The sequence below is a fragment of the Schistocerca americana genome, chromosome 8, assembly GCF_021461395.2.
Source record: "Schistocerca americana isolate TAMUIC-IGC-003095 chromosome 8, iqSchAmer2.1, whole genome shotgun sequence".
Classification (NCBI taxonomy): Eukaryota; Metazoa; Arthropoda; class Insecta; order Orthoptera; family Acrididae; genus Schistocerca; species Schistocerca americana.
The window spans coordinates 240,407,022-240,434,207 of NC_060126.1; positions in this window are offsets into that span (position 1 = coordinate 240,407,022).

Consider the following 27,186-nt stretch of genomic DNA (forward strand, 5'->3'; position numbering starts at 1 on the left):
GCGTGTGTAGTGCCAACAGTATTATTCGGAGGCGGTGGTGTTACGGTGTCGACGTGTTTCTCATGCAGGGCGCTTGCACCCCTTGATGTTTTGCGTGGCACTGTTACAGCACAGGTCAACATTGATGTTTTAAGCACCTTCTTGCTTCCCTCTGTTGAAGAGCTATTCTGGGATGGCGATTGCATCTTTCAACACGATCGAGAACCTGTCCAGAATCCACGGCCTGTGGTAGAGTGGTTACACGACAATAACATCTCTGTAATGGACTGGCCTGCACAGAGTCCTGACCTCAATCCTATAGAACACCTTTGGGATGTTTCGGAACGCCGACTTCGTGCCACGCCTCACCGACCGACATCGATACCTCTCACACCGTGAAGAACGGGCTGTCATTCCCCAAGAAACCTTCCAGCACCTGATTGAACGTATGTTAGAGCGGAAGCTCCAATCAAGGCTAAGGGTGGGCCATCACCATACTGAATTCCAGCATTATCGATGGAGGGCACCACATTCTTGTAAGTCATTTTCAGACATGTGTCCGGATACTTTTGATCACATAGTGTATCATTTACTGTCTGGAGGGAATCACTGTGGAGGTAAGAACCATCTACCTATCAAAAGGGTGTGGGTAGAGGGGCGAGGTTGAAAACGTAGTGTAGTACTCGATGTGCGACTACCCATATTTTATTCATCCAGTATTTGAGAATGAGAGCACATAGTGACTTGCAACAAACTACACATAATTTCATACATCTTCGAAGCTATCTGTTGCTGACAAACCCAAAAAATTATAGAAGGGTAAAAGTTTATCGCTTGCTAGGTTTCCGTTCTTCATGCAGTAAAACTGCCGCTTCAGGCATAACGTTTTAGTTTATTGCTTCTTTACTACTAACCGTATTCACAACACATTTTTCAGGCAATACACACATACACAATTCAATGCACATGATAAATTGTGCCACTGTACGACGCTCATTTCAGGTGATATGACCTCATAAATACTGAAATGCGTAAGAAACTATCGCATCTTGCACGACGTTTAAATTTATGACTTCTCTGCCACTAATGCTATTCGCAATAAATTTTGCAGACAGTATTCAAATATGACGCTGGATGTACCTGAAAAATTATATCTATGTACAAGACATAATTCAGGAGATATGACGCAATGAACACTGAGAAGCGTGACACACTACTACATCAGGCATGACGTTTTAATTTGTTACTTCCTTTCTAGTGTTTGTATTCTAGACGCATTTTGCAGACAGTATTCACCTAAACCAATGAGTGTATCTGCAAAATAATATCACCTGTACTGCACTTTGTTCAGGACATATGGCGTATAGAGGGTGAGATACGTGAAATCGAAACTGGAGGACGAATTTCGCTACAGATATGGGTGAAATACGTTAAATATGTGTGAAATATATGTGAAATTTGTATACTCTAGCAAAGCCGTGGTTGTAAAGCTCTTCTAAACCCTTGGGTCCATTTCAGCCAAACGTGGTATACAGATTATACTATCTAGAAAGAAATACTGTAAGGGTTATGAACGTGAAATATTTATTGGTATGCGGATGATAACGTAGAGAGGAAGCGGAGAGGAAGAGATGAGCAGACCGAAGAGGACATGGACAGACAGAGAGGAGAATGATATCATGGACATACATATGAGGGATTAAAGCTAGACATAGGTTGAGTGGAAATTAAGGAAGGGAAGAGGTGGTGCTGGAAAGAGATAGGCGGAGGACGAGATAGCCAGAGGAAGTAAGGAGGAGGAGCTAGAGAAAGGGATGGAGGGGGGGGGGGAGGAGCAGATGCACAGAGATTTGCTAGAGTAGTACATGGACAGAGAGAGTAACATGTGGAGATAGACAGCGGAGGAGTTTGTGGGGTGGACAGAGAGGGGGTGGGGGGGTGGGGGGTGCAAGGAGATAGGCAGAGAAGAGGGTGGTGGGGATGAATAAAGAGAGGGGGAAGGAGGAAATGGGTAAAAAGTGGAATAAATTCCTACCAACGGTGGGACTCAGGTAGTATATATATAAGAATGGATGCCTGTCTGTATGTAAATTTCTCATCTCCTTCTAAACCCATGGATCGACTTTAACTAAATTTCGTACACAAAATTTCTTTTGGCTGGAAAGAAGTACATGTGTATGGACGTCGCTGAGCAGTGAGAGGGCGAGGAGGGGATGGGTAGAGAGAGAGAGGAGGAAGAGAGATGGGGGCAGAGAAGATGGACAGAGAGATGAGGAGGAGGAGATGGACAGAGAGAGAGAGGTCGAGGGGATGGGTAGAGAGACGGGAAGAGGAGATGGTTAGAGAGAGGGTGAGGAAGAGATGGGCAGAGAGATGAGGAAGGAGATGGTTGGAGAGAGGGTTAGGAAGGTATGGACAGAAAGAGGGGGAGGAGGAGATGGCGAGAGAGAGAGGAGGATGAGGACATAGTGAGAGAGAGTAGGGTGGAAGAGATGGAGAGAGAAGGGAGGAGGCGATGAACAGAGAGAGGGGAAGGAAGGATATACAGAGAGAGGAGGAAGAGGAGATCATTAGAGAGAGGGGAGGAAGAGATGGACAGACTTGGTAAGAAGGAGACAGGGAGAGAGGGAGAAGGAAGAGGAGGAGGAGGAGGTCAGAGAGAGGAGGGAGGAAGAGGTGGTAAGAGTGGGGAGGATGGGGAGGCATGGGAGGCAGGTGGAAGATGGAGAGGGGTAGTGGACAGGTTAAAAAGGTAGAGGAGGGAGGGGAGATGGACAAAAACAGATGGGAGGAAGAGTGGACAGAGAGAGAAAGAAGATGTCAGAAAAAAGGGTAAGAGTAAATGGGCAGAAAGACGATGAGGAGGAGGCTGGAAAGCGATAAAGGGGGGGGGGGGGGAGAGAAGATGTAGAGCGAGATGGGGGAATAAGGAGATGGAAAGAGAAATGGAGGAGAAGGAGATGACACACAGAGGAGAAGGAGGAGATATGTAGGATACATGTGCCGTATGGGTTTACGCTAGGCTAATGATAATAGAAAGAGAAAGTTTCTACAACAAGTGAACATTTTCGAAGTTGTTGTAGGAATAAGTAGACCATATATTAGCAACCAATCTTGCTACCCGCTAACCCAAAATACAAGTGAAAATATTCTTAGTGTAAGAGGACTTAACGCGTTTTTTATTCGTGCATAGCTGTAAAACTCAATTTTTGGGTAGATGTTTTGCAGAGTTCGTGTCACAAACACCGAGAACTTTTAATTTTCTTTTTTTTTCATTGGAAAGCATCATTCGAAGCTCATTGCACATTACAAAAGTCGTCAGTTCCTCTTTTTTTCCGCACCCGGCATGTCAAGTGAACCAGTAAGAATGGCGTGCAGGTGCGACTGGACAGTCTCTTTTGGGGCATTACGGCAACCTAGCTCACTTGGTATTAGACACAGAAACGAAGCAATGTGGTTGTGCACTAACTTGAAGGTCGCGATCAACCCATATGCAATAATCGAAAGTTACCCCATTTCAGGGCCTGGTAACTTGTTTGTTATTATCATGGGGGGAGGCGAATGATTTACTAGACAGAGTGTCGGATATGTACCACTAGATAGATCTATACGATGAATCATCTATGTAGTCAGTTGCGGAATCGGCGATTGTATATGAAGTTGGCGAGCTAAACGGATGTGTTTCTCAACAACTTGTATAAAATATACGTTGAACGCTAGCGTCATCATAGGCGACACGGGGCAGAAATCTTCAGGCCATCTTTCAATAATCTGAGATAGGACGACTGATGAGTGACTTGGTGAAATGTAATTTTTTCCATCTTCTGTCCATCACAAAACATCATACAGCTCACCTAACAGTATTTTGCTGCCATCGACTGTCTATTAAAATTTACGAAGATAAAAGGCTCATAGCCCGTCATAGGGAAAATAACTTGGCCATGTATCACAAATTTCACATCTTCTGGAAGCACAGCGAATTGCAGGGACACAGTTAAAATTGACAGGGTAGTCATCTCTGTGCCCGTCTGAGAATCGCGGGATGGCTGCCGTCGACAGTTATTTCCAGAATCACATTACAATGATTGAATTTACACACTGGAGAAACGTCAGCCAGCGTGCGTTGTCCGCAAATTGATTTCTAGAAATAAAATAGTTTCTCAGCCAATACACACGCACAGTAGTTCCCCTGTCACTGTACATGTAAACTTAGAATGTTGTTGAGCGAGTTGTGCGAAATAGAATACTTCTATTGCAGTTGGGTAGCAATCAGAAACAGACGGAGCTAATAAGTGTGTTAATAAAGACACAGAAGGAACTAAGTTTATGAGGCACATACGCACTCACGCACACACACACACACACACACACACACACACACACACACCTTCTTCTGTATATGTGCGCCCCATGTCTTCCTCTAGGTATAAGCAGGATAGCAGCAGCGCTGACATTTACGGCGGCACAGATTCTGCACTAGGCTATTTCCGTGCGCTAGCGCTATGAAATCTTTTCGTCGACAGGAAAGGCTGGTCAGTAAATCTGGACGCCGACAGAAACGGTTCACGTTCACTAAGAAAGACATCCCGTTTCAAAGAGCGTGAATAAGTACTCAGTGTCGTACGTGAGTCGGCCAAGCGATATACTGAACTGTATGTGACACCTTGATTTTCTTTTACGATGGCCCGCTGAAGCTTAATGACTCCTAATTTTTAACGTGAAAACACTTAAAGCTTTTTAAATAGATGAAACGTTATTAATATCCTACATCATTATTCTTCACGTCTATGTATTTATTTCTCAATGTAGTTACCCTAGCGACGAACACATTTCTAGCAACGAGAGAGCAGTTGATTGATACCGTCATTGCAGAATATTTGATTTTGTTGACGGAGCCACAACCTCACATTTTGCTTGCACCGCTTCATCACTATCGAGGAATAGTCCTCGAAGGTATCTATAAGTTTTGGAAAGAGATGAAAATTGGCTGTGGTCAAGTCGGGACTGTATGGAGGATGATTAATGACAATGCACTCAAGGCGTTGGATTGTTCAGATATGGATGCTCTCTTGTGTTGTGTGGCATTGTCGTGCTGCAGAAGAGGTTGTTCCACGTGCGAATGAAATCTCTGAGTTCGAAACTCGGTTACAGCACGCTGTTTCTTACGCACCTACATACCTACGTTACACACGACGTTACGCGCTATAGTTCGGAGCCTTCTAGCTGCAAAGGGCTGAATATATGTGGGCATAAAGAATAAAGATGCAAAATATTATTCGCATTTGTTTTATTTAAAAAGCTTTAAGACTTTTCACATCAAAAATTCGGAGGTACTGCTTTTCAGCAAGCCATCGTACGTGCTTACCTCTTTCACCTGTCAGTAATCTGAACCCTGTATACATCAGTTACTTAGTAACTTCATCACTGAAAGTGACCACCTACAAGAAATTTGGAAAGGGAACTACAGTTGACGGAAAATGAATAAATACCAGACGGTCATGAATAAAGTATAGCTACTTACGCAGGTTCAGTGTTTGAATGTGTGGTGTGGATTCACAAGTACCTTTATTCTAGGTCCGCTCTTCTTCGAAAAGGCCTGTCAGGCGTATGGTGACGTTTGTACGTTATCGAAACCTCAGAATGGAAGACCACAACGGTGTGCAAACCACTGTTTTCATATAAAATGGGGCAAGACCTCATGTCGCTCGCCCAGTGATCCACCTGCATTATCTCCAGAAAAAAAATGTTTCAAATGGCTCTGAGCACTATGGGACTTAACTTCTGAGGTCATCAGTCCCATAGAACTTAGAACTACTTAAACCTAACTAACCTAAGGACATCACATACACCGATGCCCTTGGCAGGATTCGAAGCAGGATTCGAACCTGCGACCGTAGCGGTCGCGCGATTCTAGACTGTAACGCCTAGAACCGCTCGGCCACCCTGGCCGGCCGAGATTTTCCAGATACATGGCCTGCAAGATTTGCTGATTTGAATCCAAGTGACCTTTGCCTCTGGGAGTGTCTATAAGAGCGCATTTTCGAGGGAGACGTTCAGTCCCTACCTGTTCTGAAGACCAGTATGCGGTAACACGTTGTCCAGATTCCATCGCAACTGCTGAGAACAACTGTTGACCACGTTGTTCTATGCATGCAGCATCTCGTCGACGTCTCCGGTAACAACATCGAACAAACTGTTTAAGCAAAAATGAACATTATGTCTTTCTCACTTGGTTGACCTTTTCTGCCGAAGTCCCATTCCTAATTCATGACACATGAAACCATTTCTATATGTCTTTCTTGCATTCACAGGGCCAGATTTGCACCTAGCGGTTAAAATTTGAGCTAACTTTTTTCCAGTGTTAATCGGGTCCGCATTAACGCATCACAAGGTATACCAAGTTTCGCTGCAACACGACAATTACAGCCCACACTGGACCTCTGTGAGTAGCTCCACTTTATTTATGACCACGTGCTATGAACCGCCTATACCTATTTTTGTTGTTTCACAATACCTATTTTTCTATGGAAGTTCTCTTCCAATTGTAATATGTCGACGGGGAATGACATCTTTCATTGCTTAGAACGTAATTGCCGATATTCGACGCTGGACCTCCGTGAGTAACTGTGCTTTAATTATAAGCACCCGGTACTTAATGGTTTGCCAAAGACACTGCAATTCCCCCAGAAATGGCAAAGAACTGGAAAGATTTGTTGAGAGGAATGGATAGTGTCTTCGAAGAGATTATGAGACGAATATAATTTAAAGTAAAATAAGAGAAAGTAGTTGAATTAAATCAGGGCCACAGGCGAAATTAGATTACTTAATAAGACACTAGAAGTGGTACTTTTCTATTTGCTATTTGTTGTAACTGACGTACGCTTAAAAACAGGTGATATAAATCACAGATTGTAAATAGCAAGAAAAGCGCTTCGGAATAACAGGAGTTTGTTAAAGTCTAATATAAATGTTTTGTGAAGTCTTTTATCAAGGTATTTCTCTGGAGTGTAGCCTTGTACGGAATTGAAGGACCGACGATGTCTAGTCCGGACCAGAAGAGAACAGAATTTTTCGGAATGTTGTGGTACAGAAGAACGCTGACGATTATGTTGGTATATCGGATAAACAATGAAGAAGTACGCGTAGAATTGGAAAGAAACTATTTATGTCACAACGTGATGTAAAGAAAAGATCGGTTGACAAGACACGTCCTGAGTCACCAATATATATACAACTCTACTCAGAACACAGGAGCACTAGGGCTTTGTATTCCTTCGACGACGAGATCGTTACAGACACACAACAAATTCAGATTAGACAATGTTACTGAGAGCGGTCTTTACTTTTACAAAGGAACAATTTCGAAGATATGTTTAAAAATAGTGAACGTTATCCAATCCTGGAACTCAGATTTTAGGTAACTGTCGAACCCACCTGTGTGAGTATTGGTCAGTTGAGTGCAGGCAGTGGAGTTAATGTCTATATGACCTGACATGACATTATTTAAAAAAGGCAGAAGTCCTCATGAGCTTTCTGAAAGAGATTACTACTTCACTGAGATATAAATGTATTTTTTCAAGATTCCGCATTGAGAAAAATTGTTGCTTCCATTTCTCTTTTATCTATATATGGTTCGTTGCTCTTACACAGCCATCAATGGGTATCTTTTCATTTTACCTCTACAAAAGTTTGCACCATCTGCATATCAAGGAGTGTATAGGGTGATCAAAATCAAGGAAAGAATGCATAAACTTTAAACAAATTTAAAAATAACCCATAATATCATAAAAAATGAATGTACATGTATATGTATGTTCCACATTTCCTCCTAAACCACTGGCCAAATTTCAACCGAACTTGGTACACATGTCACTTACTGTCTGAGAAAAAATCGCTGTGTAGGTAATAACTACCTACCCATCAATAGGGTCGGGGTGGGGGTGGGAAAGCAGTGTGACCCACGACGCGTAAATACCCGTACTTTAGTCATCCATTACTTGAGAATAGGAGCACTTAGTGACTTGCAACAAACTTTACACTTAATTTCAAACTTCGACAAAACTTTTCCTTGGTAGCATCCCCAAGAATTCTAAGGATTGGTCAGGTAATTCACGTAAGTAAAAGGTACTGATAGAATTGGGTAGACAAGAAATTTGTGGCACAAGTGGACTAAAAGAAGGGGTCGGTTGATAGGACATATTTTGAGATGTCAAGGAATCACCAGTTTAGTACTGGAGGGAAATGTGGAGGGTTAAAGTGGCAAGGGAGCCCAAGAGATGAATACTGTAAGTGGATCAGAAGGATGTGGGTTGAAGTAATCATTCGGTGGTGAAGAGGCTTGCGCAGGATAGTGTAGCGTGGCGAGCTGCATCAAACAAGTTTTCCGACTGAAGACCCTTTACAGATTAGATAATCTCTCCCCTCATTAATACTCTATGTTCGTGGAGTATGGTGCCCATATTGTCATGTTTTAATTATCATTCAGAAGAGGTTGCCGTTGCGCAACATTATTATTCCATTAATTAACTTGGATGATCATATGGAGTGCTTTCCTTCTCTGTATATCACCAGAGATCGGACTTTAGCATCTAGAGATATGAAACTCAGCATAACCGACACTCTTCTTCGGCTTAATGTGAAGACGTGAGCGCTGTCAAAGCTTGAAATGACCCTTCGCGCGCCGGCCGGAGTGGCCGAGCGGTTCTAGGCGCTTCAGTCTGGAACCGCGCGACCGCTACGATCGCAGGTTCGAATCCTGCCTCGGGCATGGATGTGTGTGATATCCTTAGGTTAGTTAGGTTTAAGTAGTTCTAAGCTCTAGGGGACTGATGACCCTTCGCGGCGAGCTCACAGACAACGTTTTATACGACCATCTCTGCACCGTATACGATTGGAGGAGCAGCTCACTGCTCTAAACTGCACTGAGAATCTTCTTTTTCTTAATTTTTCCTGTCTTTCCCCGTTTCTCTGTGGGGTCGGCCTTGTTATTTGGGTTCTGCCAATGTTAGTGGCAATTGGTAGCCAGACGCCCAACGTGAGGTCTGCATTCTCACAGAACAGAATTTGTGTATCCCGTCTGTTCTCGTCTAGAGTGAATCTCATATTCAACTGTGAGAATGTTTTCTGAACGTTTCTGAAGCGTGGGGGTGAGGCTGGACGTGGATACAAGCCCAGTATTAACCTAGTGGCATGTGAGAAACCGCCCCAAACACCACATCCAGCCAACACTCCATCCTTCTTTGTTTGAGACAGGCTTGTCTCCGCATATTCTGAAAACGCCGTTTTAACACTCTCGGCACACGACTGTCCGGTTGGGTTTTACACTGCACTTAGAACGCTGCTTTACTGTTACTTCCATTAAACTGGTCGCTGTACGTAGTCATTACTTATGGGTAAAAGTGTACCGAGAAAGTGGTTTCGATCTAGATAACAGAAACTCTGTAAGTCACGCGTGTGGTGCAGAACTTTGTTTAAGTAGTTTTAGTTAACTTGTCGGTGAGGTTATAGTGGTCGTATTGCTGACATACTCTAAGAAACTTTAGCAACATACTCAGATGTTTTGCCCTTTGGTGGACGGTTGATATTTTTCTATAGTAATTTGTTTTACGCAAGTAGTAGCTGCGAAACATTGTTCATTACTTCTCTGGGTCTTAATTTTAACTCCTACTATTGAGACGCCAGAAAAGCAATGAATCAGCAAGTAAGTCAAATCACAAATTCTCGTAATTCCTTTAACACTGACGTTTGGGTGATTAGCGGCCTCCTACATCCGTGTGGGATGAGCGTTTAGCACGCCGGGACACCGTTTATCACGGCAGGCAGTGTTATGTAAAACCCCTGCCACAGCCGCTGACACAGTGGACATTGGCCACTAGCCGAATCCGCAGACTCCAGGATGTTGGCCGTCGCATACTGCTATAATCAGACACACCACTGTTTGTCGCCGAGTGACGTCAGACCTCATGCGCTCGAGTACCGAGAAAGGGGACTTTGAATTAGGGACGTCGCCCCACGTTCCGTTTACATAAGCTACGCAGTGCTTATCTATGTTAATAAACGTCTAAAACGTTCAACCGGTCCCAATTGCAGGCTTCCTACCTAACTACCTCCAGGGCAGCAACAATTTAGTGTTTCAAATAATTATAGAACGAGATTAATAATTTTAAATTCTGTCTCATTCAGACGTGTAATCTTACGTTAAAGGCTGAACTTTGAAATTTATCTTAATCAATAAAAAAGATAAAGAAGATTATGTGAACCTGTTTGTTTTACTTCTGGATTACTAATGACGCAGGGTAATCTGAGCAACGCCCAGACAAAATTCTTCTCTAGAAACTGTATTAAACAAAATTCATCTCAAAAAATTTCTTGATACTACTCCATTTGCAAAATTTTACCGGTCTCAGCAAGCAAATGAGAAAATGTTTCATTATATATTACAGTTACATAAGAACAACACTGGAGAAATACAAAAATGCAACCCAAAATGAAAATTTATTCTAAGACAAAAGATCATCTCTTATAATTAAATTCTTTTCGTCTTTTCAAATCCATTAACATTGACTGTTACAAAACTGTACGAAAATAGCAAGAAATTCCTGATTTGGATATTTGTGTTGAACCAAGAATGCCTAACTAAAAGCTGCCCCAATAAAGTAAAATATGCTCATTCGTTACCGCAAATCCCAATCTTCTCAAAATAGTCTTGTCTCAGCATATCCATCTCATTCAGTGCATAATAATAATATTCCTTTTGTACTAATAATGACTTCCATCAGATAAATTAAATAATTCCTGAGAGCACCACGTTCTGCGGCCTTCCCGTACAAGCTCACTGCCACAACTTACCCGCTACAACTCCCTGTCTTCTCTCCTCGCGATCAATAACACCCGTGCATCTTTGCAGAGCATAAATGACCTAACTAGGCTTTGGGCAGCGCAGTGTCTCTGATCTCTGACAGGACTGCATGCACATAACTAAACGACAGAGGCACTACATGGGCGTCCTAACACATACAAAAAATTACTTATGAAATTATATACATACACACCTTTCATTACCCGTCAGCCTCTGCAGACAAAATTATGCAGAGTGAGATTTTTAAATAACGAAGATTAGTCTGCAAAATTCTCTAACGAAGTTATAAAATATACACTACTGGCTATTAAAATTGCTACACCACGAAGATGACATGCTACAGAAGGAAGAACATGCTGTGATATGCAAATAGTTAGCTTTTCAGAGCATTCACCCAAGGTGACGCCGGTGGCGACACCTACAACGTGCTGACATGAGGAAAGTTTCCAACCGATTTCTCATACACAAACAGCAGTTGACCAGCGTTGCCTGGTGAAACGCTGTTGTGATGCCTCGTGTGAGGAGGATAAATGCGTTCCATCACGTTTCCGACTCTGATAAAGGTCAGATTGTAGCCTATCGCGATTGTGGTTTATCGTATCCCGACATTGCTGCTCGCGTTGGTCGAGATCCAATGACTGTTAGCAGAATATGGAATCGGTGGGTTCAGGAGGGTAATACGGAAAGCCGTGCTGTATCCCAGCGGCCTCGTATCATTAGCAGTCGAGATAACAGGCATGTTATCCGCATGGCTGTAACGGATCGTGCAGCCACGTCTCGATCCCTGAGTCAACAGATGGGGATGTTTGCAAGACAACAACCATCTGCACGAACAGTTCGACGACGTTTGCAGCAGCATGGACTATCAGCTAAGAGACCATGGCTGCGGTTACCCTCGACGCTGCATCACAGACAGGAGCGCCTGGCATACTGCGCCGTACTGACAGTTATAAAGTTCCATATTAAGACGAAAAAGTTTCAGTTCATCAAATGTCTGGTACTTGATAGTAGCACTGTCATATATTCATCTTTCCTAATCATATAAGAGTGCAAATGTCCAGGCATAAAGAATCCTTTGAATGTGTTCAGTCAGAATTTTACGTAGGAGATAAATATTTTTATAGACGATCAAACGTGTAAGTTAATATAAAGAATGAATGATACGTGTTACAATATTGGGATACGCTGACAGCTAAGGGGCATTTGCACAAAAGAATAAGGTTGGCAGAGGCAGTCAAGACCAGTTCACACTACAGAGCTAAAGTTCAAGATTCTAATATTGATCAAATGACGGAATACCATAAACATTGCATAGACAAATATAAGTGAAATTACTCACAGCAATGCAACAAAATAATCCAGGTGAGAAATCATGAACAAAATAGTGGTTCTGTAGTAGACATTAACTGGGAATAGAAAATAGTGTCAATGAACAAATATGTCTGAAAATTCTGTTACAACTAGAAATATTTCACTATCATGATATATTAAATCGGTGTTCTTGTGTGTAAGATGACTCACAGAAGGTGAAACATATCTACAATAATTATAAATCAGATTGCAACTTCCTATGGAATTCTCGAGCTCGAGCAACTAATAACAAGGAAAATAGATGAAGGGAGGGAACGAAGAGTTTGCGCACAAAATTGCCGTTGTACCTACATGTCCCACTTCTCTTAAGAAATTCTTGACAAATGCTGCTGAAACAGGTCTGCAATCACTTGAAGTAACGGTGTGAATGAAACAAATTTTGATGTTAACTTTACAGCGACAAAAACGTACGTAAACCTTTTCTTACAAGTTGAAACAGATCCGTATAAATCCACAGCTGCCAAATGACATAATTTTACCGTTTTCTTGATCCATAGCGTGTGCAACTTACATGAAAGTACCAACATGTTTGTTGATTAAATCCTCAGGAATGCAAACGAACAGCGTAGTGCTGTCAAATTTCAGTCGTTTAAAGAGAATATTGCTCCTTACAAAATAAGTGTCTACTGCAGAATTGTTCTTGTCATGCCATAATGGATATCTGTCTTGTTCTTTGGAAATGTCATGTAAAGATGAAGAAATGTAATTTTCAAAAGGTACTTGTTGCATACATGGAAGACTGAAGTTGGATTGACAAAAATCTGTAGATGATCCAGTTTGTTTTCCTCCAAGATATCATAAAAAGTGTCAGTTAAACGTTCTATGTTCCAGAAATGTGTTTAATAGTGAAGCTTAATTCTTGAAAATAGAATGCGCATCTCACAAAGTGATCGTGGGAAAGTTTGGCAGTCATCATATGTTGTAAAGCACGGTGGTCTGTGTGAACTTTAGCGTGTTTTCCAAATAAACAACGTCGAGACTTAGTAATAACTACCTAGGCTTCCAGTTGAGTGATTCAATAATTACATTGCGAAGGGGATATAATACTACTAGCAAATGCAGCATTTTTTGAACTATTACACTATTTTCTCCAATTTCCTGAAATACGTGTGGACCAAGATCTGTCTCGGAACAATCAGTAGTAGAAGCCACGAAAAAGTCAGGATGGGAAACTAAATGTGCATCCTGTAAAGCTTGTATCATTGTATCAGATTTTTGTCTCTGCCTGTTCACCCAAGACGAGTTCACGTTTTTGACACTTAGTTGACATAACCGAAAGGTAGTTTACGAAATTGGTTACAAAGTTTAAAACAGAAAAAGGCTGTCTATTTATGACAGTTCGAGTTTTAAATGTGTCCCAGTACTGCGCTCTGATTTTTGTGGCTTGCATTACGGTATGGAGACTGGATAGAGTATGACTTTCTACTCTTTATCTCGAGTATGTGGATATGTAAGGTCGCTATACTGTACTCTAAATTATTTTGAGATTGCAACTATTTCGCGTTTTGTGATCGCGGAGTGGAACTCAGTTTTCGCTCGACTTTCATGACCAGTTACCTTTTGAAGATTCTGGTACACTTCTTGAACCGCACTTAGCCCAACTTTGCTGCCCTTCCCTTAAATACGGTTTTACTTCACTTTATACTATAACTGTTAATTACAGAACCACTTTTCCATGTATTTCTGGTTTCCTGATTGATTAAAACAACAATTATTCACCATAATCCTCTGGTGTCATTTATTCCAATTTCTGACGTTAGAATAAAACCATTTTAATAATTATTTATTTATGTTTCATATGTAATATATCTGATTATTTTATTAATTCGCAATTACAACCAACCGATAGATCACTTGACTGCAGGATCATGGATACAAATCATTATTTGCAACGAGTTTATGGGCTGTGCATGTAGGCAGACAGGTACGGCTCAACCCTATGCTTTCATCGAGCCATCCCTTGTAAACAGAGCCGTGCATACCCAGATTGCTGGTGTATTCTGTTTAGCCATTTTACCAAGGTTAGAGTAGTTGTAGAAGGCTAGTAATGTCGCAAATCTTAACCGATTTTATAGATGATAATGGTAATATTTCATTTGATAGAGGTTTGGAAGTAGCAACATCAAAGGAGAAGAGCTATGAGTACTCCGATTCAAAATTAATGAAAGGTGGGAGAACCTAAATTATGCCAGTGCGTTCTAGTTACCGTCCTCTACTACAGATAAAGCTAGCATTAAAATAGAGTTCGAGTTTGCAAAAATTTTCGAGATTTGGTGTCGGTCGAGTGTGCTTTTCAGCAGGAAATTAGAGGCACTAACATTGGAAAGTCGAATACCCCCAATGCCGTCCGAGTATTTTTATAGGCAGGAACACAGTCTGCAGTAATCATTTGATGACAGCAGTTAGTGACTGAATGCAAGATGTGCAGACTGTGGCAAGCCGAGAGTGTAACCGTCTCTATTTTATGTAACTGAGCAGCACGACTGGAAATAACAGTCCTTGAACACCAAGTGGTAGTTCCAACTGAATCGATAATTGAGTGGAAATGGTTATGTACAGCTGCTTGGAGACCATTTGCGGACTTAATGGTTCAAAGGGCTCTGAGCACTATGGGACTGAACTTCTGAGGTCATCAGTCCTCTAGAACTTATAAGTACTTAAACCTAACTAACCTAAGGACATCACACACATCCATGCCTGAGGCAGGATTCGAACCTGCGACCGTAGCGGTCGCACGGTTCCAGACTGTAGCGCCTAGAACCGCTCGGCCACCACGGCCGGCGCGGACTTAATGGACTACATGTTCCCAAAACAACTATCCGCCATATCAACGGGCCACGGCTGTTCACGATTGGTTTCAAGAACGTTCTGGACAGTTCGAGCGAATGGTTTGGCCACGATCTCCCGCCTTGAATTCCACCGATCATTTATGGGCCGTGATCGAGAGGACATTTCGTGCACAAAATACTGCACCCTCAACGTATTCGCAATTATGGACGGCTATAGAGGCAGCATGAGTCAGTGTTGCTGCAGGGGACTTCCAACGACTTGTTGAGTCCATGCCACGTGAAGTTGCTGCAGTAAGTCGGGTAAAAGGAGGTCCGCACCTTATTAGGAGGCATCCCATGACTTTTGTCGCCTCAGTTTAATACAGTACAGACTCAGTTCATCCTGATTTCCCACGTATTTGGGAATTGAGGGGTGACCATGTACCGGGAAAATAATACAGCATCTGAATGTACTGAAGTATCAAAACAATGTGCTTAACAGGTCGTTGAATGTTGTACAAGAGCAGTTGAATTTACTGAAACTACACTTTTAGTTACCTGCAAGTCCCTTAACCCTGGTTGTAGGACATTTCTGTTCAAGCTACGTAGAGTTCCTGGTTCACTTAATAGAAAGTACTACAAATTTGCTGTGCGTGGTGACTTGGATATAAATTTTATGTGACTGTCCAAAGAAAAGAATGTTCCGAGGTCCAAATTTATATCATCTGATGCAGAGTGCAGGCGAGCAATAGCGCAAACTATGCGCAACATCTTTATCAGTTCTTCATTACTAGAGGGGCATTCCGTTAGAAAAAGGGTAAATTTTAACACTAAAGGAAATTTGTGAACACGGACACATGTTAAATTAATTACAGTCTAGTTATAAATGTTTATCCAACGGCAAGAGCGACGCTATTAAACTACATTACAGAACAGGAGTGGTAAGATGTTTATAGTGCTGATTTCATAGACGATAACCATAGTGGTATCCTCAACACATGTCTCGCGCTCTTCTAAAGTCGCTTTGTATTAAGGCGGTTAAAACAGGATGCTGGCACTAACAGGCAACCAGGGTGGATGATCAGTGGAGTAAGGATACCATTTAGAACAAAACTGGAGTTATATCAAAACGTTAGAGATAGTAGCAATCGAGCTGCAATAGCCCATTACTGACAGAACGTGCGGCAAGGTGGGCTATAAGTTGTCATCCATGATATTTCAGTCCACCTACCTCCGGAAGTTTCTTTATGTCAGTCCCCTTCACTCTGCGTTGGCAGATACTGTTTCAGCGCTCAAGAAAACTCCAGTAAACACCTGCCAAACAAAAGCCGCATAACTCTAGCTTAAAGGCAGAATTTCTAAGTTCGTAAAACATTTTGGCCCTCGGGATTCTAAATAACTCACTTCAGATGTTCTAAATCACAACTAATTAGGCAGTGTTTCGTGCAAAACATGTTGTAAATGGCTGCCAAGTCCATGTTTACTGTCCTACTAATACGGAGTAATACATTAATGACTTAATGACTACAAATTCTCCTCACGAAAGTAGCCAGAAATTTATCAGTCCGATGCAAATGTTTATAACGTTCCATACAGTTACTGACTCACAGTTATTCGCGATTTACCACATCAAGTCGTTCAGTGGGGCTCTTAAAAAGAAATACTCGTCATAACGTCTCGTGATGTTCACCAAACACGCGATGCGGAGTTGAAGTTCGACCAGAAAGTTCACACGCAAATAACTTTCAGATAAATCCACTTAAAATTCCCTGACTTTCAGTATGCTGTTCAAAACTAAAGTCACTTTACTATTCTAATAGCGACACCAATAGCACGCAAGATTTATTTCGTCTTAACAAAAATTGGTGTGAAGTGGTCCCACATTGATCTGTACAACAAGACGGTTCACGAGCGACTCCTAGAGACACAGAACTGTGTCACAAACCACTACACAAAGGGGGGAGGAATGCTTAATTCCTATTGGCTGATAATTTAGCCAGCCAATCGGAACAGCTCCAACACTCAAATGCGCGCAGTAATCCCAAAGTCCTCCAGTAAAATCACGGAAAGCAGTTTATAAAAGAAAGTCTGAAATCACGGAACTAAATTTAATTTAAATAAAATAAGGCACGAATTATTCCCAGAAACGAAATTCTGATCGATTTAATACGTAACTTCTCTCTTGATTGCTTTTATACGAAACTTGCACACTAGGACCATGTTTGCACAAGAACTTCCTCACGCATATGTTTTACGTAGTCCTTGGCAAAATAAAATATTCACATTTTGCGTATGCCTCCATACACTCTCTCGCTTTCTTCACAAAACAAAACAAAACATAATTAAATAGTCATTTTGAAACTGGTTGCTATTACGTCATCAGCGATTGTAATGAAAGCATAGAAAAGTATAGAAAAGAAATTTATACGAACTGGTCCTTTTAGTTATAGTTTCAGCTGATTCTGTAGATGGATACATTAAGAAAAATTATTCCAGATTTTTAGGTAAAAATTTGTATCTCGAAATGTACTGAAGATACTGAACTGAGATTTTAGCAATATAATTATATTATCAGTACCAGCCTGTGTACGTACTATCAAAAAGGCTGAATAAAATTTGACATTACTTCTTTAGATTCGTCGGAAGTGTGCATAACGGATCGTATGCACGCCAAGTTAGCTCACCTTGCCCCAGCGACCAGAGCGGCACCTGTGCTGGCGTCAGGGAAAAAATGGCAAGACACAATCTAAGACAGCTTACTTCGCTGTAAGGTGTAAAGGGTCGTAATATTTTGTTACGGTACATACTGCAAAGTGTTTTAAAACGTCATTATGAAGGTAAAATGCATGTGGTATGCAAACAGAAGAATTATCTCTGAGGATAAAATAAAAACCTTTTTATCGTCAGTCGTGAAGAAAGTGTCCGGCCAACAGCAAAGGTCGAGGATAGAGGGTCAGTACGTAATAAAGATGTTTTGGTTACTGATAACTCAGCTACATGCACAATACTCAACAAACACTTTCTGAATACAGCAGATGATTAAGTAACAATTTAGGTTCTAAGGGGAGTCATGTGACTCTCTTAGATAATGGCTTTGCAAGAATGCTATCTGAGATACATCTCAGTGATATAGACAAGCGAGTGGTGTAGTCAGTAATTAAATCGCTGAACCCAAGGAACTTTCATGGATATGGTGAGGCATCTAGCATGTTAATAAAGCAGTGTACTGCATGTGTTAGCTCAACACTTAACCGCATTTGTAATTTTTCCTTTAGAAGTGCTCAGTTCCCGGAACGATTAAAGTGCGCAGTACTGAAACAGCTTTAAAAAAAGGGGGGGGGGATAATGCAGACAACTGTGGATTTATTTAAATGCCGGCAGGGTTTGCAAAAGATATTGACAAGGCTGCGCACATATGGATAAGTGATCATTCCAGGTTACATAATTTGCTGTAAAACATACTGTTTGGTTACATAGGTGGTGTCACTCCAGTAGTGTAACAACTGAAATCGCTACACCCTCCTTCCTCTGCGAGACACTGGACCCCTTAAATAAAAAGTTGCGGGCACCAGGCCTTTTCTTTAATTTAGCTAAGGCGTTCGACTGTGTTGAACATAAAATATTTCTGCCTTAGTTGCCCCTTTGTGGAATAACAGGAGTATGTCGCAACTGGTTTCTCTCATACTTTAAGAAAAAGACAGCGGAACGTCGTTCCTCACAGTAATGAGTACGCCTATAAATGTCGTGTGACTAGGACCTTCCGTCAGGTAGACCGTTCGCCGGGTGCAAGTCTTTCATTTCACGCTTCTTCGGCGACTTGCACGTCGACGGGGATGAAATGGTGATGATGAGGACAACACAACACCCAGTCCCTGAGCGAAAGAAGTCTCCGATCCAGCCGGGAATCGAACCCGGGCCCTTACGATTGACAGTCTGTCGCACTGACCACTTTTTTATTATTATTATTTTTTAGTTCGTTGCGTTTGGTCGGGGCGGACGTCACAAGACATCCGTTCAAATTGATCGTTGGTTCCTTGACGCAGTTTCTTTTAATTACAGAGGGCACGCAGCCCTCTGACCGAACACACTGAGATACCGTGCCGGCTATCACTCAGCTACCGGGGGCGGACAGTACGCCTATGACGTGGCGTCTGATCAGGGCATGGTTGATTGGAGTGTGCCCCAAAGTCCACTGCTGACACCGCTACTGTTTCCTATATACAAAAAAATCGCAACACCAGGAAGGAGCTGAGCGACATAAAAGAAAGTTGGTAGGCGTGTTTCTGCATCTGAAAGATGACCACTGTTCAAATTCCGCCCTAGTAGCACCACAATGAGGATGCAATTAGAGTTTGCTTTAAATACAGGCTGTAACGGTCGTGAGAGTTAGTTACCATTGAGACTGGACGTGATAAGTTGATGTTAGTCAAGAATGTCTTTAAGGCGACAAAGACGCCATTATCAACACCTCACTGAGTCTGAACGACGTCGTGTAATAGGGGTACTAGAAGCTGAATATTCCTTCTGGTATACTGTAGGAAGACTTGGCAGGAATGCAGCCACTGCACACGGTTGCTGGCAGCGGTAGTCACGACAAGGTAAGGTCGCAAGAAAACCGGACTCCGGACGGCCACGTGACACTACCGAGGGCAAAGACCATCGTGTTTGGCGTATGGCTCTGCTACATCATACTCCATATGCAGCAACAATTTGAGTAGCAGTTGCCGCCACAGTGACACAACTAACTGTTACAAATCGGGTACTTTAAGGACAGCCCCGAGCCAGACGCCCTGTAGCGTGCACTGTACTGATACCAAAACTCCGCCATTGCGACTTCCGTGGTGTAAAGCGACAGCTCATTGGAGGGCACGGTGGAGGTCTGTTGTGTTTCCTGATGAAAGCTGGTTCTGCCACCGTGCCAGGGATGATTGTGTGTTGATTAGGAGAAGGCCAGTTGAGGGCCTGCAACCAACCTGTCTGCGTGATAGACACACTGGACCTACACCTGGGGTTATGGTCTGGGGAGCGATTTCGTATGAAAGCAGGAGCACTCTCGTGGGTATCCCACGCACCCTGGCCGCAAAACTGTACGTCAATCTGGTGATTCCTCCTGTTGCGCTGCCATTCATGAACAGCATTCCAGGAAGTGTTCTCTAACAGGACAACGCTCGCCCACATGCTCTACAAATTGTCGACACGCTGGCGTGGTCTGCTGGATCACCGGATCTGAACCCAATCGAGCACGTATGGGACATAATCGAACGACATCTCCAGCAACATCCGCAACCAGCATTAACATCCCTGTGTGGACTGGCCAAGTGCATCAGGCATGGTATTCCATCCCACGTATTGACATCCGACACCTGTGCAACACAATGCATGCACGTTTGCATGCTTGCATTCAACGTTCTGGTCGTTACACCGCTTATTAATGTAGCAGCTTTTCACATTTGCGAAGGCTTATCTCGCGCTTACATCAGACTGTGATCTTGAAATGTTAATCACTTAAATATGTTACCTAGACAAATTTATTCCAGAAATTTCATTACTCTACATTAATTACTTTTGATATTGCGATTTTTTCCCGTGAGTGTATGTATAAACGATTGTTTCCTGACAGCAAATTCTAAAATTTGACAATTGATTCTAAAATATTTATGTCTGCTGATGACACTAGCTTGGCAGTGAAGGATGTTAAGTGAAACATAAGCAGTGTATCAAAGAGCGCAATTCATGACAAAAGTTCGCGGCTCGTAGAAAATAAATTGATGCTAAATCTCGGTAGCAGCCAATTTTTACAGTTTCTAATGTATGATTAAAACTGACATTTTCGTTTCACAGGATAGCCATATGATTAGTGATTCTGAACAGTTCTAGTTCACGGGTCTTCAGAAGATGGTAAGCTGTCTTAGAAAGTTCGTGTTAAGAATAGTGTTACAAAACTGAATGCCACTATATGTATTTACCATTAGAAAAATAGCTACAATAAGTAGTAGTCCGACATGAAAATTAGTTTACTTTGCTCATTTTCATTCGCTTATGACACCACGGGTTAAGTTGTGGGGTGACTCTCCTCAGGCAACAAGGGTATTTTTGACTGAGAAACAGGCAGTTGGAAGAAGTGCGCGAACGTTTTGTCAACCACTGGAATCCCAGCATTGGTCTCTATTTACACATTTTATTTGATATTTGTTGTTAACAATATTAGCTTATTCGCAAGAATTAGGAGGTTTCACTCAGTCAACACTAGGCAGAAACCCGACCTGTAATTGGATAGCACCTCCTTGACTCTTAGCAGAAAGGCCTAGAGAAAGCGAGAGTTTGTAATTTTTAACGGTAACCCTCGCACCTCTGTCGGGGAGTCCTAGAAAAAAAATTACCTAATTATTGTGTTTTGTTGTTGGTTACGCTAATATATACGTTACTCAGCATCTTTACGTCTGCATTGGATTCGTGTAAATTGTATTTTATATATTATTACTACGTTAATTTCATGTCCTGAAGCTTTCCATTAGCATGGAGATTTCCTCCTAAGTTTGGTCCTACGGAACTAGACGTGCAAAATAAATAAATATAGGTGTTTGAAACTGTCAGGAATGGGTACCATGTACCTGCCAGTACGTTAAGAGTTCGTTACTTGTGTTTTATAATCACTTTACTCTCGTACCTGAAGCTAAAGTAAGTGACCGCCGGTTTTAATACTTTCAGAATAAAAAAGTCATTATGTCTGCTGAAAAGGATGAATGGCGTATTATGCACTTGATTTGATCTTAAACACAGTGATATTTGAAATACGGTAACAATCCTTAACGGTTTTAGCCACGCACTATCTGATCAAAAATATTCTGACACCTTTTAGCGGATGTTAATACACTCCTGGAAATTGAAATAAGAACACCGTGAATTCATTGTCCCAGGAAGGGGAAACTTTATTGACACATTCCTGGGATCAGATACATCACATGATCACACTGACAGAACCACAGGCACATAGACACAGGCAACAGAGCATGCACAATGTCGGCACTAGTACAGTGTATATCCACCTTTCGCAGCAATGCAGGCTGCTATTCTCCCATGGAGACGATCGTAGAGATGCTGGATGTAGTCCTGTGGAACGGCTTGCCATGCCATTTCCACCTGGCGCCTCAGTTGGACCAGCGTTCGTGCTGGACGTGCAGACCGCGTGAGACGACGCTTCATCCAGTCCCAAACATGCTCAATGGGGGACAGAACCGGAGATCTTGCTGGCCAGGGTAGTTGACTTACACCTTCTAGAGCACGTTGGGTGGCACGGGATACATGCGGACGTACATTGTCCTGTTGGAACAGCAAGTTCGCTTGCCGGTCTAGGAATGGTAGAACGATGGGTTCGATGACGGTTTGGATGTACCGTGCACTATTCAGTGTCCCCTCGACGATCACCAGTGGTGTACGGCCAGTGTAGGAGATCGCTCCCCACACCATGATGCCGGGTGTTGGCCCTGTGTGCCTCGGTCGTATGCAGTCCTGGTTGTGGCGCTCACCTGCACGGCGCCAAACACGCATACGACCATCATTGGCACCAAGGCAGAAGCGACTCTCATCGCTGAAGACGACACGTCTCCATTCGTCCCTCCATTCACGCCTGTCGCGACACCACTGGAGGTGGGCTGCACGATGTTGGGGCGTGAGCGGAAGACGGCCTAACGGTGTGCGGGACCGTAGCCCAGCTTCATGGAGACGGTTGCGAATGGTCCTCGCCGATACCCCAGGAGCAACAGTGCCCCTAATTTGCTGGGAAGTGGCGGTGCGGTCCCCTACGGCACTGCGTAGGATCCTACGGTCTTGGCGTGCATCCGTGCGTCGCTGCGGTCCGGTCCCAGGTCGACGGGCACGTGCATCTTCCGCCGACCACTGGCGACAACATCGATGTACTGTGGAGACCTCACGCCCCACGTGTTGAGCAATTCGGAGGTACGTCCACCCGGCCTCCCGCATGCCCACTATACGCCCTCGCTCAAAGTCCGTCAACTGCACATACGGTTCACGTCCACGCTGTCACGGCATGTTACCAGTGTTAAAGACTGCGATGGAGCTCCGTATGCCACGGCAAGCTGGCTGACACTGACGGCGGCGGTGCACAAATGCTGCGCAGCTAGCGCCATTCGACGGCCAACACCGCGGTTCCTGGTGTGTCCGCTGTGCCGTGCGTGTGATCATTGCTTGTACAGCCCTCTCGCAGTGTCCGGAGCAAGTATGGTGGGTCTGACACACCGGTGTCAATGTGTTCTTTTTTCCATTTCCAGGAGTGTATTAGGTGCATTCTAGCTTCGCCTTTATAAAGGCTTGAGCTCTACTGAGGACACTTTCATTGAGTTGTGTGAAAGTATGTAGAGGAATGGCAGCCCATTCTTCCTGAAGACCCGAAATCGTAGTGTATAGTAGTGCTGGACCCCGGAGTTTGGAGCGAGGTCCACGTTATAATTCATCGCAAAAGTGTTCCACAGTATTCGGGCCAGTACCCTAGACGGGGCTATCCATTTCAGGAGCGTTATTGTCTGCACACTGTTGCCTGTCAGATGCTGCTTTATGACAGGGTGCACCGTCATGCCGATAAGAACATTCATCGTGTCTGAGCTGTTCCTCTACTTCACGCATTAAAATGTGTTCACATCCTTCCGCATTCAGCGTTTTTTAAGCGAAATAGGGGGAGTACACCATAACCACGAAAATCAGCCCCATACCGGAACACAAATTCCTATGAGTTTCACTGTTGGCACTACACACAATGACACATAAAGTTCCTTAGACATTCACCAAACCCAAAACTTTCCATCAAATTGCCACAGGATACAGTGTGATTCATCACTCTAAATCATTCGTATCGTCATCCACTGTTCAGTGGGGTCGCTCCTTCTAACGCATCAACCATCGCTTTAAATGTTTATCTGTCAGATAGACTGTCAGAGACAGAGCACCTCATGTTCCTGCTGCTAATAACGCGATTACACCATTCGTTTGTTACATATTTGTGTGAGCTTCAAACACGAGCGACTGCAGTAATGGATAGGAACTGTGATTGCTGTGTACAGATGCAAGATGAGCTGGCGACCCTTCGCTCACAGCTCCAGGCTGCATTGGCTTCCATCACACAGCTTGAAGCTGTAGCCAAGGGGCGTCACTGTGGGGGGTCGGACGCGGGTATGCGAGGGACGTCAAGCACGTCCCACATGTCCCCCGACTGGTCCACTGCTGTGGTTGCCCCAGTTACTGCCTGCATTGGGGTTGACCCCTCACCTGTGGTTGAGTGGAAGATCATTCCAAAGTCTGGCAGGCAGCGAAAAACTTTCCGATGGGTCGATGGTAGGGCCTCCCTGGTTCGTTTGATGAACAGGTTTTGGGCGTTATCTGTGTCTCTAAGCCGGATGCAGTCGTCCACCCTGTTCCAGAGGAACCTTCTCGGGCTGCAAGGTCTTGGTATTCACAGAGGGTGGCTCTGCTGGTAGTTGTGAGCTCCAACATTAGGTGCGTAATGGGGCCTCTTAGGAACATGGCTGCCAAGAAGGGGAAGGAAGTCAGTGCGCACTCCTTGTCCATAATGGGGAGAGTCCTTCCAGATGTGAAAAGGGTGCTTCCAGATGCCATGAAGAGTACATGGTGCAGCCAATTGTAGGTGGTGATTCATGTCGGTACCAGTGACGTGTAGTAGTAGTAGTAGTAGCTTTATTCATCCGTAGATCTCTTTTTACGAGGATATAGGACATGTCAAAGTATTTACAAGTTCAGGCCAATTTAAATTAAGTTAATTTATATACACATATATTTACAGATTTCTAGTTGAACATAATCATTAGATTTGCTCCTGGTACACAATACTTTTTTTACAAATAACTTATTGAAATAATATAATGCCACACCGTTCACTCATATCTCACTATCACTCAGTGCACACACTACACACACATTGTTTCATAACACTTCACTCACTACACACACACACACACACACACACACACACATACACACACAATGGTGATCTCTGGGCCATTTTCTGTACCGCAACTTCCCATTCGCTATCCTGAGAAACTAAGTCAGCATCCCTCCGTAATGAGTGAGATGTAGAGCTCAGAAAGAGGAAGAGGTGTTAGTATTGTGCTATGCATAGATTGGGGGTAAGTATTTCTAGAAAGGAAAAAAAAACATAAAGTGAAGGTGTTATGTGGAAGTTGGATGTTTTATAATCATTATTATTATTATTATTTATTTGTATATTTTTTATCAAACCCCTAATCTGTTTTATCTAAGTAATCCTTCATTGTATAAAATGTGTCGCTTTGGATCGGAGGAGGTTCTCTCTGGTTTCGGGCGGCTAGCGGAAATGGTAATGACTGCCAGTCTCGCCTCCGGGATAAAGGCTGAGCTCACCATCTGCAGCATCGTCGATGGAACCAACTGTGGTCCTTTGGTGCAGAGCCGAGTGGAGGGTCTGAATCAGAGGCTCAGGCGGTTCTGTGACCGTGTAGGCTGCAGATTCCTTGACTTGCACCATCGGGTGGTGGGTTTCCAGGTTCCGCTTAATAGATCAGGAGTCCACTATACACAGGAGGCGTCTACTCGGATAGCGGGGGCTGTGTGGAAGGGACTGGGCGGTTTTTAGGTTAGAGGGTCTCAGATAACCACAGAAAGGGCGTCCGTCTAAAAGGGGGCAGGTAAAACTCAGTAAGGTAGTTGTAGAAACGATCGGTATTATAGTTGTAAATTGTCGTAGCTGTGTTCAGAAGGAATGAGTGCTCTAAGCCCTATTAGAAAGCACTGAAGCTCAAATAGTTACAGGTACAGAATGCTGGCTAAAGTCGCAAATAAGTTCAGCCGAAATTTTCTCAAAGGCTCAAACAGAGTTCAGAAAGGACAGATTAAATACAATTGGTGGTGGAGTATTTATTGCTGTCAGAAGCAGTTTGCCTTGTAGTGAAATTGGAGTAGACAGTTCCGGCGAAATAGCATGGGTAGAGGTTATACCTGACAATCGGACTAAACTATTAACTGGATTGTTTTACCGACTACCTGACTCAGAAGATATAGTTGCTGAACAGTTCAAAGAAAACAAGAATCTCATTTCCAATAGGTACCCCACCCATACAATTGCAGTCTGGGGTGACTTCAATCCACCCCCAATATGCTGGAAAACTTATACGTTTAAAGCTGGCGACAGGCATAAAATGTCATCCGAAATTGTACTGAATGCTATCTCAGAAAATTATTTTGAACAATTAGTTAATGAGCCTTCTCGAAGCGTAAATGATTGCGAAAGCTTACTTGTCCTCTTAGCAACAAATAATCCTGAACAAATAGTGAGTATCGTTACCACAAAGCAGAAGCTGCTAGGCGTAGCTGCTAGGCGTAGCTGCTAGGCTGAATACCTACAACCATCAAAAAGACACGCCAAATATATCTATTTAAAAAAAGGTCATAAAAATGCTCTCAACGTCTTTTTAAGAGACAGTCTTCACTCCTTCTAATCTGATCATGTAAGCGTAGAAAAGTAGTGGAATAATTTCAAAGAGATAGTATCGACAGCAATTGAGAAATATATACCACATAAATTAATGAGTCATGGTACTGATCCCCCATGGTACACAAAACGGGTCAGATCACTGTTGCAGAAACAGCGAAAAAACATACTACATTTAAAAGAACGCAAAATCCTCAAGACTGGCAATGTTTAGCAGAAGCTCGAAATATAGTGCGTACTTCAATGCGAGATGCTTTTAATAATTTCCACAACGAAATTCTGTCTCGAAATCTGGCAGAAAACCCATATAGATTCTGGTCATACATAAAGTACACCAATGAGAAATATTCAGTCAGTACCATCACTGCGCGATAGGAACGGCGAAGTCACTGATAACAGTGCCACCAAAGGAGAGTTATTAAAGACGGTTTTCCGAAGCTCCTTGACCAAAGAAGACGAAGTAAATATTCCAATCAAGAACAACTGCCAAGATGAAAACCATAGAAGTAGATATCCCCAGGTTAACAAAGCAGCTTAAATCACTTAATAAAGCCAAGGCCTGCGGTCCAGATTTTATACCAGCTAGGTTCCTCTCAGAGTACGGTAATACAATAGCTCCATATTTATCAGTTATATACAACCGCTCGCTCACAGGAAGATCCGTACCTAAGGACTGGAAAATTGCTCACGTCACGCCAATACTCAAAAAGGGAAGT